Here is a 19,975-nt window from a genome sequence, read left to right as displayed (position 1 = left end):
CCTAAATATAGCATTTTCACTCTGGCCAAGAGAAAAACAAAAAGATTAGCTCCCTTCCCTTAGGTGCCACAGTTTTGTTCTTTATAGGATAGATAGAACAGGAAAACCTGAGGTTCAGACCCAGTGAAGTAACACAGGGTCCAGTTTAGCCAGGAGGACACCATCACTGCCTATGGCTGCAAGCCCCAAGGCTATGTGCCCAAAGGCTTTTACTTTCTTACTTCACCCTGGGAGCTGGACTCTAGAAACTTCCTGCTGTCACACATTGGGGAGAGAATTCAGAATAGCAAAACTGATGTGATTGAAGGACTTTAGATAAATACCCCAGGTTCACAACAAAAAAGGCAGAGAAAACATCGATGAATATTTGAAAGATTGTACATCAAAGGAGGAAGGAAATGAGAAACTGCTTGCTGTTATGCGAGGAAAATTGTAAGCTGACAAAACCGAGCATCAAGAAACGTAAGCTATTCACAAGCGCAGAGAATGTGTGGCACACCCAGCCCAAAACAAGCTTTGTTTAGTCCCTTCTGGAAGAGGTTGGACCTGCCAAACTGATCAGCCAGCTTCAGGAAGTAGAATGTTCCTTTTAATTTACAGCTGAGGTTTACTCTGTTTGTTCCATTACAATGTAGAATCTTTTCTTGAAAACTTTATAATGACAATGAAACGGACATTAAGCATTTGAGCTGTAGACCACACTCCAGGTACATGCAGTGTCACTGGGCTCCAGCAGGGCCACTTTGGGAGGAGAAGGGGGAAGAGGAACAATTATACTTGGGAGAGGAGAGAGGACGTTTTGATGGGGAGAGTGGGGAGAAGAAACTGTAACGGAAGACACAGAAGACACACTTACCAGAGCTGGGCTATGGTTCACTGGGGCCCCTTGGACAGGTTTTGGGTTCACTGTCCAAGCAGATCTTCTTTGGGGATCTGGAAGAGTATGGCCGAGATTAGAAGGAGGTCCTTTGCCCAGCAAAGGTCTGCTGGGACCCAGCTTAGTTCTGGTGCCGCAGAAACAACACGCTCCCTGTGGACACTGGATTCACATGCTGTCAGTGCCAACAAAAGTGCCTCTCCCCAGGGTATGCAGGCAGCAGGTGTGGACAGGTGGGAACCAGCACCGGAGAGAAAGAAGGTGATGGATAGAAGTTAATGCTCGTGACTTCAGTCAACTGACTGCCATTCTGTCTTCGCAGAAAGAAGTGAGAAGACACATTTTGGATGAGGGAGGCCTCCAGTCTTGCGATTTCTTGGGTAGGACAATATTGAGCTAGTACATATGGGGGCTGCACATATACAGAACCATAGTATGTCACTGCACTGTTCGTTCCAGTTGCTCATCACTGCACAATCAGAAAAACCTCTTCCTGGCTGAGGTCGCCCATCACTTTTCTGACCTGGTCTCGCCTGAGTCTTATTGTTCCATGCTCCGTGCTCTTCCAGGACCACACGCATAGGCTGCTAATTAGTATCATACCATTTATCTCATCTCCTCATCCTTAGCTGTTCAAGGTTCACATTTTAAGTACTGCAGCTTCATCAACTGCAGTGCTCTCACTCTGGGGAGACTCTTTCCTGACTTGCTATGGCTGGTATCTGTGTAATAGACTGGGTTCTCCTCCTGCATGTACTCCTCTAGGGGAATGGGCCTGTGATCCAAGGAATAAACTTTCTCATTTTGCATGATGCCTCTTTTTGTCTCCTGCTTAGTCTGTCTCACTACGTTCTGCATGAATTTTATGTTCCATGCTGCAAAATTCAGTATGGAAAAAAAGTTACAAGTTGCCTATTATCTGAAATAAAAAACGTCCCCTCTTTTATAGAAGCAAGTGACATCTAAAGTCACACCATTAAATGTCTCATAGCACAAAACAGCCTGGGATTTACTGATGAGCCAGTTCCTGCCAATATTTATATCTGACACATATTCTAAATGGTCAAGTCTTCTACACTACAAATTTGGAAATTTTGTGTTTGAAACTACAGAAAAATAGTCTAAAATGATAGAATAGCCACTACTTATTAAACAGCCACTTTTTTCCAGAAGCATTACTCGTTTCATTGCCTCTTCACAATAACTCTGCATATTAGGCGTTATCCCCATATTACAGAAAGAGATATTAGAAGTTCAGAAGATTTGAGAAACTGGTAGCCTCTTTAAGGTCAAACTATAAGCAGGAGTGCTGGGAATCGAACTTGGAGTGAGTGGACCCAAAGCTTGGTCTCCTTCCTCACTGCCACATAACCCAGGAAGGAAATGGTAGCATGCTACAATAGCACATCTTCTAAACCTCAGGGCCATCCTAAAGGTGCTAGGACAGCCATGTGTACTGAATAAATGATTAAAAATTAAATATTATCTTTATTTAATCTTTGCCAATTTGATCAAGAGGAATGGTGTTTGATTTCAGCTCACTGATTACTAATGAAATTTGACTTTTTGTCATTCTTATTGGTCATTAATTTTCTTCTTTCATGAATTGCCTTTTCATGTCCTTTGTTCTTTTTTCTATTGTGATTTGAAAGTTTTCCTTATCCATTTTTAAGATCTCTGTATACTCTGAAGCCATTAATCATCACGTCCACCACATTATATTCATATTCATCATTTTACAAACATTTTATCCTGATTTATCATTTTCCTTTTAATTTTGATTATGATGATCATTTATGTATAAAAGTTTAGAACACTTATATAATTAAATCTAAGTCTTGTTCCTTCATCTTTGTACCAAATTTTCCCAAGAGTGGTGGGGTCCAAGTGGGATTATATTGCATTAACCAAACCTCCGTAAATGGATTGATAAACTGAAATAGGAATGTATTAATTTACTGTGAGGACTCTATCCCAGCAGTACCCCAAATACCACAGAGGTAAATGGGGAAGTACAAATCGCATTGCCCCATTCTCATACATCTTGGAGTCTGAGATATTATACCCAGACTTGCAGAATTTAGTATTATTATCCCTTTATAACAGAGAAAGAGACACAAACATGACTCACTTTGTTAATGGCATCACCAGAATGCGCACCCAAGTCTTCTCTTCACTGTTTGGCTAAAAAAAAAAAGGTTAAATTTATGTTTTCATAAGAACACAGTCCTTAATTGTGCCAAGCATTAAAAAGCAACACAAACATTTCACTTTGTCAAACACATAGATTATTTAAAATGTTAAAAATAAGGAAAACAGATGTAAAATTGTCTGGGAAAATGGACAACTTTATGATTTGTTTGTCATCCTCTCCCTCCTCACTTTAGCATAATATGTAACATATCCCCTGACAGCTCCTAAAGCGCACTACTGTCATCAATTCACTAGCTTTTATGGAAACAGTAATGAACATAAGATACTCTAGTAGGAGTTATAAAAATGTAGACACTTCTACCATGAAAAAAACGAGTGGAAGCATTTTGTAAACCAAAAATATTCAAACGCCTTGAGAAACAGGGATGTTTGGAATCGAAACTACTGCATAAATATCTACAGTTTTGCACATACACTGCTTCTCTGGGATTTACAGCGAGTCACCACTTTTAATGCTCTAGCACTGACTTGTTTAAAAATAGTTTGCCAGTGCTGGTGAGTAAGTCCCAATTGATTTTGAGGGGATAAGTGTTGGGGGGCACTGAAGAAATCTGTGCAGGCAAATAGACAAGACCGCCCACAATCAGCCACTATCTGCCCGTCTCTTTGCTCTGCATCTCTAAGACTCCACAGGCCCTTGTGCTCGCGTTAAAGTGAAAATATTAATGTTCTCTCCTTCTGCTACCTCTTCCACATTTGAAGGATTAAGATATTTCCGTCTCCTCTGAGTTCCGTAACTGTGAAAGCCCCTTGGCATCTCAAACATTAATATGGCTCGCACTGATGTGACTTAAATAGCCTTTTTAAAATCAAATCTATAACGCTATGCTTATTTACTATTCCTTGACGGGTACAAGATCTGATTGCAAAAGAGTTTCTCCAAACATTAAGTATCTGGAAAAGTCAGGTAAAAATAAGAAGAATGTATTAAAGGATTAAGGGCAAATAGACAATGAAGATGAGGACAGGACTGAGAAACTTAAAATAGCAATGAAGTACGACTTTGAAAACTGACATTTGTGAGGACAAACGGAATTAGTCAAATTTAACTCTCTCACGGAGCACATTTTCAGCAGTGTTTAAAACACGTTCATCTCCTGCTTTGCAGTAACAAGTTTTGCCCAAGTGTTTCTCATTCTCGGTGCTGCAAGTTAGCCCTTGCAATCTCATTGCTACTCACCAGTGTCATTTGTTGCTGTCCATGACAGCCACATACCATTTGTGTTCATCATTCTCCTAAGGCAGGAACAGGGCAGGTGCTTTGGACCACATTCCACACTAAGGAATACAGAATCCAAATGCAAATGGTATTTACATTTCAGTCCTCACTCCCTGCTCACCACTGAGGTAAACATTTTCAAAAAAGTATACGTATTTCCAAAAGCCTTTTTCCTTCTGTTTCAAAAGAAAATGTATTTTCAAATCTTGGAAAGGCTTTGCAGAGAACCCTGGGTCTTACTCAATTAAAGGGCCATTCAGCCTACATGGACAGCAGTCCCTGGGCCCTAGACAGCAAGGCTCTAGCTCTGCCACTTCATGAGATTCGCAGGGAAACAGCAGGATATTGTCAGATGGAATATTACACCATTTGGGCCCCCAAAAGAGACGTTAAAAACTGTTGAACGGGTGGCATACTGCTCAAGAAAAAAGACAGTCAGCTTTACTAATGAATTCACACACTTCCCAAAATGCAAAGAAACTTATTTTCCTTTTCAACAAGAGAAATCCAAAGTAGAGACCATTTCCACTACCTATCTATTCAGGGACATTACCAACTTCCTGAAAAATCAAAGTTTCTTAATAACCCGTCTCCTAAATATCTACATAGTTTACCTATAATGTATGCCAGGAAATCTTCAAATGGGGGCCCCCACCAGCAGCATCACCTGGAAACTTCATAGAAATGCTGATTCGCAGTTCCCACCTCAGACCTACTGAATTAGAAACCGTATGGTTGTGCTCGCTTCCGCAGCACATATACTAAAATAGAAATCGTATGGCTGGGGCCTGGCAGACAAACTCCATAATCCTCCAAGTGATGTGATGTGCACTAAAGTTTGAGAACCATACTGCTATTTGTGACCACATGGATGGATCCTGAGATTACTATGCTAAGTGAAATAAGTCAGACAGAAAAAGTAGAGAACTGTCGAGAACCATATGACTTCAGTTATATGTGGGATATAAAACTGCAAGTAACAAAGGAACAAGACAAAGAAACAAAAACTCATAGACACAGACGACAGTTTAGTGGTTACCAGAGGGTAAGCGGGGAGGGAGATGGTAGAAGACTGTAAATGGGGTCAAATATATGGCGAAGGAAGGAGAACTGACTCTGGGTGGTGAACACACAATGTGATATATAGATGATGTAATACAGATGATATATAGATGATGTATTACATCTGTAATACAGATGATGTATTACAGAATAGTACACCTGAAATCTATGTAACTTTACTAACAATTGTCACCCCATTAAATTTAATTTTTAAAAAAGTTTGAGAACCATGGTTTTATGCAATGCTCTTTTTAACCCTCATTTGAGCAGAGAAACAAAACAAAACAAAACAAAACAAAACAAAAACCATTCTTGTGACTTAGGGACAGCCGTGCTGGTCACAGCGGGTAATCTCAATTCTACTACCTCTGATACTGCCTTTCAGCAATGTTGTCACAAAACCCTTTGAGCATCTGATGGCAAACCTTTGAGAATCTAGGGAGGAAAGGCAACAAGGCATACACTTCACATTCAGTTTCAAGAGATTCCTGAACACCCTGCAACTTGTCCAGGTACCCCAGCAAAGGAGCATCTACTGTATCTTTTCCCAGGCATGTTCATCTGCTCTTCACAGTAATCTGCAATGTCCCCCGGGCAGGTATTATTATAATTTATAGCAGAGGACTGTGAAGCTTAGAAACCTCAGGGTCTTGCCCCAAATCTCAGAGCTGAGGAACCTCATACCTGGGGCGCAGCTCCCTCCACAAACTCTTTGCTTTACATTTGACTTCTCTCCCTTCTCCCTCCCCAACTTTGAATGTTGTAAACAGTAACAGAAATAACAGTGATTGGCCTGATTTGCTAAAACAATATAGAAATGTTCTGTTACTTAGTAGTAAGGTCATTCACCGCTGTCTATGAATCCATCTCTAAATAGCTAAGCTGGTCAGTGTAGTCAAATCCAGTTAATTGAAAAGAAATCATCACATGGGCTGCTGATGACTGAAAGGCTCGATTTTCCACTTTTCAATGTGTTACTTCAGCCCAGCATAAACTCATTTTTAGTACTGAGAAGTATTCTTCAATTTTACAAACATGTATGTGGCAGCCACTGTATACAAAGAGCTGTAGGAGCTATTGGAGAATATAAATAGATATAAGGCATGTTCCCTGCTCTCAGGAAACTTACAAATAGGTAATAAATTCTAAGAGTGAAAAAAGATACAACCCGACCAAGAGAGTGTTGGTGCATTATCAGCATGGCAGCAAGAATCCAGAAAGCACCTTCTTGCCCATGCATTCGTGACTATAATCAAATACTCCATGCTGCCTTGGCTTCTGGGCCTCCCAATTTGCTGTATTCCATTCCACAGAAACTTCTATATGAAAGGCAGAAAGCTACCCCGGCTATTGCAGTATTGATTCTGTGTCTGTACTTATGTTTCTATCTTTGTTCACATGACTTTCTTTTTTTATAGATCCCTGATATCCACAATCTGACTAGCTCCCTGAACTGTCTGTGTGCCTATCTCAGGCCATCCCTTCTCACCTAGTCAGGGACATTATACAATTCTCTCTCTCCCTCTCTTTCTCTCCCTCCTCCTCCTCCTCCTCCCTCCCCCCATCATCATCATCATCATCATCATCAATTTTTTATGATTAATCATAACATTCCATCACCATAAAACATACTATAGCAGCTCCCATCTCTAAAGATATTTGTGACCTCATATGTCCCCTCCAGCCACACACCCAATCTCTATTCCTCCTAAATGCAAAACTCCTTTAAAAAAGTTCTAAACATTCAACATTCATTCCTCTCAGTATCTCTTGAATCTGCTTCAATCAGGATTTAAACCCTAATACATACTCTATTACATATCAAAGCTATCAACCTGTATAGTCAAAGCTATACAACCATGTTGTAAAATCCAGTGGTCATTTCCCAATCCTTATATTCAACATACCTCCTCCTCCCTGAAATACCTTCTTTGCTTAGCTTCCAAGTCACTATCTCTCAGGTCTCCTACTTCGTTGGTTGATCCTTATCAGAGTTACATTGGCATCTCTCAGGGCTCAGCCCTGGAACTTCTCTATTGACACTTCCTGGGTGATCTCATTCAGTTCCATATCTCTAAATATCATCTGTATGTTGATATCTCCCAAATTTTAATCTCTACCCCAGCCTTTCCCCCCTGAACTCTAGACCACTTATTCAACTTTTTATTTGGCATCTCCACTTGGGTATCTAAATAAGGTTTTCAAGCTTAATATATTCAAACTAAATTATTGATATCTAATTCACGGCCATCACCAAACATACTGCTTGCTTTGTGTTCCCCTCAATAAATGTCAATGCCATCCTTCTAGTTGCTCAGACCACAACCTTAGCGTCATCCTTGACTCCTTATCCTCTCTCTTGTACTACTACTAATTTATCGGCAAATCATCTCAGCTGTGCCTTAGAAATTTATCCAGGATCTACCAACTTCTTACCACTTCCCCTGCCAACATTTTGTTAAAACCATCTAGATTATTACATTACTGCAAAATTATCACAGTTATTTCAATAGTCTCCTAACTTATCTCCTTGCTTCTACTTTTGTTTACGTACGGTCTAGTCTCAATACCACTGCCAGAATAATCTTTTAAAATGTCAGATCATGTCACTGTCCTACTTAAATCTTTCTAATGGCTTCCTATCTCATGCCAAAAACCTTGTAATAGCCTACGTGACCCAATATGATCAGCTTTTACTATCTCTCTTGTATCATTTCTTTATGTTCTTTTCTGGCTTACTCTGCTCAGATTCATTAGCATCCTTGCCCTTTTTTAAACACTGAAGCACGTTCAACCTCAAAGTCTTAGCACATGCTATTGCCTTTGCCTGGAATGTTCCTCAGATGTTTATGTCATTTGCTCCTTCACTCCCTTTAGGTCTTTCCTCAAATGTCACCTGATGAGAGTATTCACCCATAACCACTGTATACATAAAAACTTTTTCACATAGAAATTCACTCTCTCTCCAGTTACTTTACTCTTCATCATTGCCCTCATCCCTACCCACAATTTACATTTATTTTGTTTATTTCCGTCATACCCACTAAAATGTTGTTCCATGACCACAAGAACTTTTAGTGTTTATTATTAAATCCATAATCTAGAATAGTAACACAGCCATAAAGCCGGTGTTCTATTAATATTTGAATGAATGATTAAATATATTCAACTGTTTATTGTCTATCCACTCAGCTCATCCAATGTTTTGAGTGTAAATCAATTCTCCAATTCAGATTCGTTTTTTCAGTAAATATCCGAGGAAACCATAGCAAGTCCCCCATTTTCTATCACTAACATGGGTTCTCATGACAGTGATGTCAATGACGATACCGATACTATGAAAATGATAATATTAGGTTGGCGCAAAAGTAATTGCGGTTTAAAAGGGTAATTGCAAAGACCGCAATTACTTTTGCACCAACCTAATAGTTATTAAACATCAATGATAACTTAAAAATAAGAATTATCTCTAATTTTCACACAACTCCGCAAGTCATATATTGTCATCCCCAGTTTTACAGATAAGGAAGTTAAAGTTCAGAAATGTCACGTGGTTATGTGGTTCATCTAATGAGTGTCTGAGCTGGGATTGGCATCCAGCTACTTCCAGCTCCACTGTTCACTTTTTACAATCCCTATCCTATCATTCACTACTGCCTTTTTAGCAGCCTTGATTCTTTACTGCTTTCTATTTTAAAAAAAAAAAATGGTTTCTGAAAACCAAATATAAAAAACGTACAATAAACAGTAACATATATAGTTATTTACAAATACTATTGCGCATGATTGGCAACGTCTAAGAGGAAGAACACTTAAAAAATGTCTCAAATAGAAAGTTTAAAGATAATTTAGTCCAACTTCTTGATCTAGTCCAACTTCTATATGTTATAGGAAACTCAGATCCACAGAGGCTTACCTGCTTAAAGTTGGCTTACAGGAGTAGGAAGGCTTGGGTGACATGGTCAAAAGCAGCATTTTAGAAGTCAGATAACCTGGTTCAAAGCTAGGTTCTACCTCTTGTGTGTGACTTGGGACAAGATTCTCGACCTCTCTCACCCTTGGTTTCCTCACTTTGGAATGGGGATATCTAATTTATAGAGTAGTTTTGCAAAATATGATTTGTGTGTGTGTGTATGTGTGTGTGTGATTATATATATACAGAGGGTGCCAAAAAATATATACACATTTTAAGAAAGAAAAAAACTGTATTAAAATTGTAATCCTCAATATATACCGATAACAAAAGATGAATACAAGTCACATTTGATTCCTGCAATTACAAGAGGTGCCCAAAGTGGTTCCCATTGGCATCCAGACACTTCTGATCACGGCAAACTACTGCTTGGGCAACACTGACGAAAGTGTCCACTTGTATATATGTGTGTTTTTTGGCACCTCTGGTATACACACATACAATCTAGCACATTACAGCTATTATTACATAGTAAAGCTATTATAAGAGCTCCGATCCTCTAACACTCAGTCAAATATATCTTATAAATCATTCTTTTCCTCAAACAGAACAAAATATTAACCTCCACAGGAAGGTACCTACTGTTGAGTCAGTGTTCAATCCCAAAATCCAATTTTTCATTTTTCTTTAAGACTATGGTTTAAACAGCGGGGAAGCAAATGACAATATTAAGGATATTTTCTCTGTTTTCTAATTTTGGTGCAGCACTGACATTAATTGCAGCTTTCTAAGAAGGACATGAGAGAATGATAGAAGGAGAAATGGAGACTTTCAAGGTGATGGAATGAATGAACACTCTCAAACACATAAATGTGTTTGCGCTAAATTCTTAAGTAGTTCAAAAGTATATTTAAAAATATGAATATATATTTTTCAGGGTTTATCAAATTTCTTCAGTAACAACAGAAACGGTGCTCAGAAGGAAAGGGAAATAATACTTTGGTTATGTTTATTAATATGCTTCAGGGCTAAACTCAAAACTCCCTTCCACATAGTAAACACAGCCAGTTTCTCAAGAAATTACAGGACAAGAAGATTAAAAAGACAATGATACTTGAAAAATAATCAAAGGAACTCAGTAAATGTGTCTATGCCCAGCGTAAAGCCTTTCCATGGCTTCCCACAAACCTAAGGAGAAAACTCACACTCCTTGGCATGGCATCAATGCCCGTCCAGATTGAGCCTCTCTCTATGTGCTGTTCAGTCCTCATTTTTTGTCTCCCTACTCCTTCACGCTCAGTGTCAGCCTCCCAGCCATCATAGATGCTGTTCCCTCTGACTGGGACATGTCTAAATGGAAGAAAACAAAATGAAGATGCAACTGCTTCAAGCTCTGACAGAAGCAAGATGAGCTCTTTGAAGTGAGGGAATTGTTTTAATAAGTGGAAATTGTACTAATGGTTTGGAGCAAGAAAACCTGCATTTGACAATTGAACCATTTAGCAAATTACGGCATGTAAAGTTAATTAAAAATACACAGTGGTAGAAACTGATTGCCGCCATGCAAAATCTGAGGTAATTCAAAAAGAATTTTAAAATTATATTACTCAGTCAACTAGATTATAAAAACATGTGGCTTGCACGTAGGTTATGTCCAGAACTTCATTTTGTAGTCTTTTACCTCATAGCCATGAGGAAATAAAAAACTGTACTGAGGCTGCCATTTTACACATCACACTGTAAATGATATACTGAAGAAGTGTTTGAAATGAACTTGACCACAGGATTAACATATGCCTTTGTGACATGAAGGACACCTCTTAAATATTTGTAAGTTTCAAAATGATTATCACGGTTCCTTTATAAATTGGTTTTGACCAAATGTTAATGTACAATCTAGTTACTGGGTAATCGATTTTTGAAAGTGTTCAATTCTTGAATCACTGCACACACTCATGTGCGTATGCCCACCCAAACACCTATACACACACACAGACTGAAAGCAGTTATGCAAAACTAATATTTTTGTGGAGGTAGAATTTTAGGTTTATCAAAATCCCCTAGTTTTCTTTGTCATAGTAAAATTATCTTTGTAACAGAAGCCATGGTCTTAGTCCTGCCACACACTGGCTGTATAATTTGGGCGAGTCCCATAACCTTTCTTCGCTTCATTTAGAAAATTGAGATCATAATTCTGACTTCACGAGATTGATATGAGGATTAAATGATATATTTTATTTGAAAGAACCCAGTGAAATCTAAAGCATGATACAAAATAAATTATTATAATGTTATTAATATGCAAATATTCTCATCTCAAATGTCCCCTCCTCAGAGAGAGACCTTCCCTATGTCTTTATCTAAAAGAGCACAACTCCCAGCAAAAACAAGCCACCCTGATGCCCTTATCAGATTTGTTTTCCTCACAGCACTTCTCACTCTCTGAAATGATTATTTATAATTGGTTTAGATGTTTATTGTTTTCCCACTAGAATATAAGTTTCTTGAGGGCAGAAGTTTTGTCTAGTAATTGCTGGATCCCCAGCTCCTAAGAAAATACCCAGCTCAAAATGGGCACTCAATAAATATCTATGAAAGGAGGAAACAAGGGAAGGCAGTATCTATGCGAGTGTAGTTTCCTCATCTCCTCAAAAAGAGATTAACACAAATGGCCAGAGAGAAAACTTATAGCAGGTCAGCTGGAAAGAATGAACTGGGTAGCTCTGTGGTTAGTGATCTAGTTTACCCTCAGTCCTCAGAATTCAATACTAAATCCCAGAGGAAACCATATAGTCTATTTAAGGAAAATGATTTTTAGTGCTATCTCCTCTAAGCACAAATCTATCCTGATATCAAAATAAAGTGAACTGTAAACTCTATTCTTAAGCTGTTGCTTTGTACAACTGTCTGATCCTGGTATTCTTTTCTTCTGGTCTAAGTGTTTGTGTTTGCTCATTCCTCTCTAGCGGATTTTAAAATCCAAATCACTGCAGTAATTCATTTTTTATTGTTCTCTTGCTCAGCTTCAACACATGTACAGTAGTAGCATTCACTCTTCAGGGGGATAATGGCATTTTTGGAGATTTTACTGTAGTCATTACTCTTGCTTCTTTATTAAGAGACTTGACTTTAATCTTCTGCTTTAGCTATGTGGTTTATCTTATGAATATTAATATACAACCCAAAGGGATCTATCCAGTGAATATGAATTAGAGAGGGTTTTTTCATACTGAAGAAAGAGAAAGCCATTTTCTGGTTTGCACATCTTTCTGGGGTGTACGAGCTCTAATTTAATCAGCATGTAGTCATCACGTATGCCACCAGCACTCCAGGCCACGAAGTAATTGAAATGATTCAAGCTTGTTTAATAAAGTAATTTCAATTATAGCAGGAGTTGAGTCAGAAAATGTCAGCCGTACAAAGTTTATGCTGCTTGGAATCAGCAATAGGGCACCAAATGTTCATAAAGAAAGCGCCATTGTAGAAATGAGTTGTACTTTTTCAGGCTTTGAAATACCATTGTTCATATGAGACTAGCTTCTCTTAGGTGACCTGTTAGTCAAGGAAGCCTGATTTCATTTTGTCTAGAATACGGTATAAAGAAATTCACTTATAGCCAAGAACTCAGATCTGAACCGGTCAGAAAGTCCACCATCTTTTCTCTAAACATCGCCAGCATCTGACACTTCACCACAGTCTCCACTACTGCCTAATGCCTCAGTCAACGTGATCATTAATACTTGGAGCCATTGATGACAAAAGATAGCTCTACATCCTCTCTTTCAAAATATCAGAAAGAAAATTGCACAAATTTTCATTAAAAAACATGATTGAATATTGCACATATTTAAATTTATACTTTCTATCACCAAATAAAAATTCTAGAAGTTTTCCATATAGTGGCATTTGTCTTTCATAAATGATAAACTCTAATATGTTTCCCATTCTCTTCTTGTTCTTCCTCTTTTCCATTATTTGCTTTATCCTCCTGCCAGTGCTTCTCTTGGCATATTTTCCCCATTTAAAGGCTTGTATAATTCTTTAATTCCCAAATTTTGATTCTGTTGTTCTTGTTTTGTTCACCCTTTTCTTTAAGAGACTTCTTTTTATATACAGATAGCTAGCTTTTACTTACCATCATCCTGGTATCTGGTGCCATTTCCTACCCATACTGTTGAGTAAACAGACAGCTGGACCATCTGCAATTCACCATCACATAACCCAAAAGGCTTTGTTAAATTCTCTTTATGCAGGTTTCTCTATTGTACTCCAAATAACAATTGTCTCACCTTGATCACATTTGGTTTAGGTCAATTTATTCGTGTAAACAATGCTCTATTTTAAATATAAAGTCACAGTTGCCTCCAAAGACAATAGGACACTTGCTGGTTTCAACACTGCCGTTGAATCTTCTTTTGGTCTAGTTCTGGGAACCAACATCCATGGACAGTAGAGAGTTCTGTTATTATGCTAAATGAAGATAATTTAAATCTGCTCTGAAAGTACACCTTCCTATGCTTCCTCCTAGTAGGGATGTCTATTGATCAACTACAGCTATCTCATAGCTCAGACAGCCCAACTTCAACTGAGAAAGTGAGGACAAGCAGCGAGATGATAATTAGCATCCCGTGTATTTTTTAAAATATATGTGTGGCGTAAAGGATAGTCATCTCACATCTTACCAAAGTCAGAGTCAGCAGGAAAATTAAATATAATCAGACAGGTTTTTTGTTTGTTTGTTTGTTTTTTACAAAGGCTAAAAATTCCCCGAAGTTGAGTATTAGGATTCTCAATTGAGATTTCTTCTTATGAGTTGGGGCCATTTAGTTTTTTCTGGAGAAACATTGCCAAACATATATTGGAAGCCACTGGGATTACATGACTTAATATATAAATATTTTCTCTCAGCAAAACTTTTAGTTTAACCTTTCTTTCTTTAAAATTTCTACTTCCTAACTCCTCATTGATCTGTTCTCAACCCTAGCTAAATAATACTCTCAGGTAAAAACAATAAAGAATAAAAGGCTTCTGGTTTATGTAATACCTTCCCTTTATAATCCTCAAAAGGGTGTGTAAATGCAAGATCATTAGGAGTCCAACTTTATAGATGGGGAACTTGAGGTTCAGAGAGGGTAAACAGCATTATCAAGGTTAGGCAGCAGTTCAGTTTGAAACAATTCCGTTCTCCTAAATTTTAATATGCTTCATTACTCAGAAGGCCATGCCACTGCTTTAGTAAGAAAAATGTGCTTTTATATGTATCGATACTTAAACTTTCCCTGCTTAGCACTTTAGAAAAAGAGAAGAAATTAAAGGTTCGAATTCTTTTTTGGAATGAAATGCTTATAACAATGGTATTCTTTGCTAAATACTCTAATTTTTATACCATCGCAGAAGAAATCCTTCTATAGTCAGAGGATTTCTGATATGCTGAGCTAATGATACCCACTCCTTACTGAATAACAATGTCTACTTCTGCTCTTTTTATGGCTGTGAAAAAGACTTTTTTTTAGCATGACATGTAAAGTTTCTAAAGAGTAATAGTTGAATTCAGAATAGAAATGCAGACAAATTGCTAAAATCATGGACAGATAAGCTATATATAAAGAGTCTTTTCAATGTAAATCTTCCCAGGAGAGAAAATGCAACAAAATTAAAAAGTAAAAAATTGTTTCCCTCTGATGCAATCATCCTTGAAGTTGTATGAAGCAGGCAGAAATGGGTGCGCTGCCCAATTGTTATGAAGCACAGCCCTCACAGAGGTGCAGGAGGTATCAACCTCTTCTGTCTTCTCTCTGGCTTCTCATAATTAATGAGAATTCACTGAGGCCCAGGAGGCCTTTGTCCACAACTTTCATCTGTGGGTAATATTAGGGCACACACATCCCAATGCTACATTAAATGTTGCTTTCAAAATGACATCTCAATTTCAGCCAGTTCTCTGCCTGTCTATAAGCATTCACACTGTCTGATGAAGTCGTGGACCCAGTGGATTTATTATCGTAATAATAGTGGAGAATAAAATTAAGTTCTGTAATTTACTGACATTTGCATTTGTTGTGATTTGAAGACACATCTGATAACCTACAGACTAGCCTGAGTAATAATCACACTCTTTAAGTCCCCATTTTCACCGACCCTCAGAAAACTTCAACTTCCACGTTAGAGAGAATAATATCAATGTCATCCAGCCCAAATTATTTTCTATTCACCATCTCCCATACACTTTCTACATGCAACCATGCCAACCATATCTGTATCCACACCCAACCATGCCTCCCACTCTCGCTTCTGGTGGGAAAATTTCCCTTCCTCTGATCAGAGGAACTGATGGTCATCAAAATCTGTCTTTCTGAGTAAAGCACTCAACGCAGACAATTGTTGCGCAACCATTTTGATATAGGTCTGCACTAAATTTACATGACTTAGATGTAAGTCTCTCCTGCATGGTAACTATGAAAGTCCCCTGACTGTTCCCAGGTCAGAACCTCTAACTTTTCAATGATTGTTACTATTATTGTTAACTATTATTGTTACATACAATGGGTAGTCCATAGAAGTTTGTGGATGATGGTACTAGTGAGTCCTCTCCTAGAGCAAAAATTGGACTAGCGTCTCTGTTTTGAAATATTCATTCCTTAAAGCTGGGAGAGGGCAGGTCTTTCGAGGGCACTGGGCAAGAAATTATATATTTTCAAAGAACGAAAATGAAATTTAAATGAATATCAAGAGAATCTTTGAGGAGAAAACTGAGTAAGCAGAAGGCAGTGCAAAAAAACTGGGCATAAGAAAAGATGTTTTCTTTCAAGCTTTTTCATTGGCTGTAGGGAAGAGAGAAGAGCGTGTTTTAGATTCAATGTTTGAAACACACCTCAGAGTATGTTTAGCACCATCAGGTAGAGTCTTCCTTCCCCTTTAGCGGTCTCCCTGAGTCATATTGTCCAAACTCTCCCAAATGAAGGTGACTGTTCCACCTCAGGTAGCAATTGCTCTGACTACCAAATCCTTCCTCAGCACTGGAGACAGGTTTATTTGTCTTTCTAAATCTATACCTCACATAAATACCAAGAGTGTCAAACTCCACACAAAAACGAAGCCTCCTTTCTCTTAGAGAATGGATGTGACCATACATGATATACCTAACTTTGGGGACACTAGATAGTAGTGACCCTAGAGGTTCTTCTGCCCCATCCCAAAACAGACCTCAAGGCAGAGGCACTTCTCATACTCTCCATCTGGCAGCACATGGGACTTGCCCATTTATTAGACTTGTAATTACCAGGCCCGTGTAGGTGCCGTTAAAGGCATTTTTCTCGCATTTGTCACTTTAAGAAAAGGGACTTTTATAGAAATTGTTCTTTCTTATACAATCCAATCCAAAATCCACTAATTTCCTCTTTCCATTCATCTTCCGGAAATCCTATACCCAAGACAAATGGGATTTAGTACAGCATGCTTTCCATGACACCAATGAGCAAGACTATTTCAAGAATTCTATTCATCAATTTTAAATAAATATTATGATACTAGCACTTAGGCAATCTAAAGTGATTTTCCTGAGCAGATCTCAAGCTTTTTAGCAACACAAACATATTAAATCTCCTAATTCCCTTGAAAAACAAGCTAAGAAGCCTGAGCTAAAACACAATTTCAGTAATGCAAGTGCATGGCAGGTCAGCTGGAAATGGCCCATCTCTTAAAAGAAAAAAGGTGGTGGGGAGGGAATTATGGTAACAGCAAATTAATTGAAGTACTAGCACTGTCTCATCCAGTTCCAAGTCCAGAGTACCTGGAAATGTTGGGTAACAGTGAAGGATTCATTTGTTCATCATTCAGTTATCTAAGAACAATTTACTATGTGGCTACAGGGTGCTGAGCTCTGGATTAGACCCTGGGGATATAATGAAGAAAAGCCCCTTCTTTGGGAAGTGTGCAATCCATTTAAGCAGAAAAAGCTGTTTGGGGAAAAAAGAAAAACAATAATAAAATACCACATAATGAGTAAAATAATAGACGTGTATCCGGAATGCAGAGACAGGATGTAGAAGATAGTGGACAACTTTGTGTAAGGGAATGAAAAGATATCCAAGACAAAGATTGCCCTAAAATGCAATATCCGACTTGGAAGGTTGAGTAGGAGTTTGATGCTTTTTTCAGTATTCTCTTTCTAAAGAAAAGGTATCTTTGTTGAGAGTAAGGAATGCATTGCAACAAATTTTCGCTGCCTCCCTGAAGACAGACTGAAAGATCTATGCGCGTGTTAGAAGATAATGGCCTTGCCTGCCTCTATCTGCTACTTTAAGTGTGATGTTGGAAGGGCCTACCAGTAAATCACAGAAAAGTATATCTTATAAAGATATGAATGTCCTACGGTCTCTGTTTGTTCTACTTTCATGGCTGCTTACAAAACAGAGATGGAGTTAGAGCAGGAAAAATGGCTAGCCCTCTCATTTTACAAATGAGGAGATTACTGCGCTGAGAAGTTTGTCCTCAAACTCACAGATTGTGAAAGAAGAGTCCATAAATGTCAACCGTAACTGAAAAATTAAATTAAATTAAATTAAAAAACAAGAAGAGTACAAAATCCAAAGAAACCAATCATATTGAACTCTTATTCTACTGAGAACCTCAAAGACCACAGGTCACTCTCTTTTCCAGCCAAGCACTAAGGAGTTAATCATACATGTCCTTATTTCACATAGACTATGAGCTGCTTAAGGGAAGTGTTTCAGGATAGAAAGGTGTCACTGCAGAAACAAATAAACCCAAAAATCACAGTGGTTTAAAGCAACAAACATTTATTTTTCACTCACATAAAGTCTGGTGTGCATGGTGGGCATTTCCAGCTCTCTTCCCTTCAATGATTCAAGGATCAAGACTCTATATTACGATACCATCATCTCAATATTGGCTTCCAAGTTTGCCACATCAGGGTAAGAGGGAGATGGTGGGGGCACATTTAACTCTTAACTGTCTCAGTCCAGCTAAATGTTCACAGTCCATTGGTCAGAACTAGTTACATGGCCCCAACTCAACTGCAACAAAAGCTGGAAAACATAGGGAATTATACGAATATTTAATGAGCACTAAGACTATGCCATCTCATAGAATCTCCAGAACTAGCACAGTGTATGGCACAGAACATGAGTAACAAAAGTATATTGAACAAATGAAGAATCCATTATGGTCAAGGTACTTTTTAACACTGTCAGGGATATAAAAATATACATGAAATAATTGCTGTGTTTAAGGAGCTGAAAACCTAACTGTGAAATTAAACACAAATACACACCTAAACCAAATAAAATTAACCATCCACAGAAATGAGGACTAAAATAACAAGTAAGTGATCTTCAGGATAAAAGCAAAGAGAAGTCAAGAGTTAGAGTGGTTTGGAAACCCAGTTCTCTATTTATTTATATCTTGAACCGAAAACATTTCTTTCAAAAGATCCAAAAGCTATTTGCCTCAGAATATTATTTTAACCCAAGGACAAAAAGAAATTATGAAAGAATAAAATATAGTTTCAAGCATTTTGGAATCCAGTTGCGAACATGGGGACAGTGTTTATGGATCCTTTCTCAATATTTTTTCCTCTAAAGAAACAGAATACTTCCGGAGCTTAGCATTGTCTATTCCATATTCATACATTATAGCTCCATACCAGGGCAAATGACCTAACCCCCACTAATCTATCTCCAGACTTCCTAAGTGTAGTAGCAATAGGAAGTGACTGACAAAGGACAACAGAGTATGTATTTCATAGAAATTCTAGAGAATTTTGAGTAATATATGAGTTCTTTGAAAAGTATTCAGCATTTTCTGACTAAATGCTAGCCTGTTTTTACAACATATTATTAACTTTAAGTATAGGAAATTAAGAATCAACTATAACATTTTGTAGCAACATTTTAGCCCAATCTCAAATTCAAAAGTTTGCAAATGTCGGGTGTGTAAACTGATACATTTCTGAAAAATCAATTTAGCAATATGAAGAGTCTTTAAAATGTTCATATGTTATGACAACTAATTCCTTTATAAAAATCAATCCTAAGGTAATGCTGACAAAGATTTCATCATGAGAATATTTATGCAGCAGTATTTATCATTGGGAAAAACCTCTGACAACCTAAATGTCCAATTCTAGGAAAATGAATAAGCAAATTAAATTACATCTATATATGGGAATATTATGCAATCATTAAAACAGATGGTTATGAATTCAGCATCATTTATCAAAATTTCCAATGATCTATTCTTTGAGCCAATATGTTTATCCTTAGGTCTCTATTCTGCAGAAAAGCTTTTCCAAATGTGCAAGAAATGTTTGCACAAAGATGTCTGTTGCACATTTTTATAATATAAACATTGAAAAACATGAATTAGAGATTATCTAAATAAAAGTAAATCTATAAATGCTAACAAAGTTCAAAATAGACTATTGTTAGAGAAGTTAAATTGTAAAACAATAAATATACCAAAAATTTCATACTGAAAAAAAGTTAATTACGTATTTATCAACCAATAACTTGGGTTTGGTTGGGGAGTGGCTTTCTTTTTTTAATGTTATACACCTGCGTATGTTCATGTTTTATCATGATCATGTGTTGTTTTAATTTAAATTTAAATTTTTCACTTTAAAGCTTAGTAATAATACACACAGAGACAAAGAGAAAGGGCCACTGACAAC

Source organism: Rhinolophus hipposideros, assembly GCF_964194185.1.
Source record: "Rhinolophus hipposideros genome assembly, chromosome: 1".
Taxonomy (NCBI): domain Eukaryota; kingdom Metazoa; phylum Chordata; class Mammalia; order Chiroptera; family Rhinolophidae; genus Rhinolophus; species Rhinolophus hipposideros.
Note: the sequence above shows the minus strand (reverse complement) of the source record.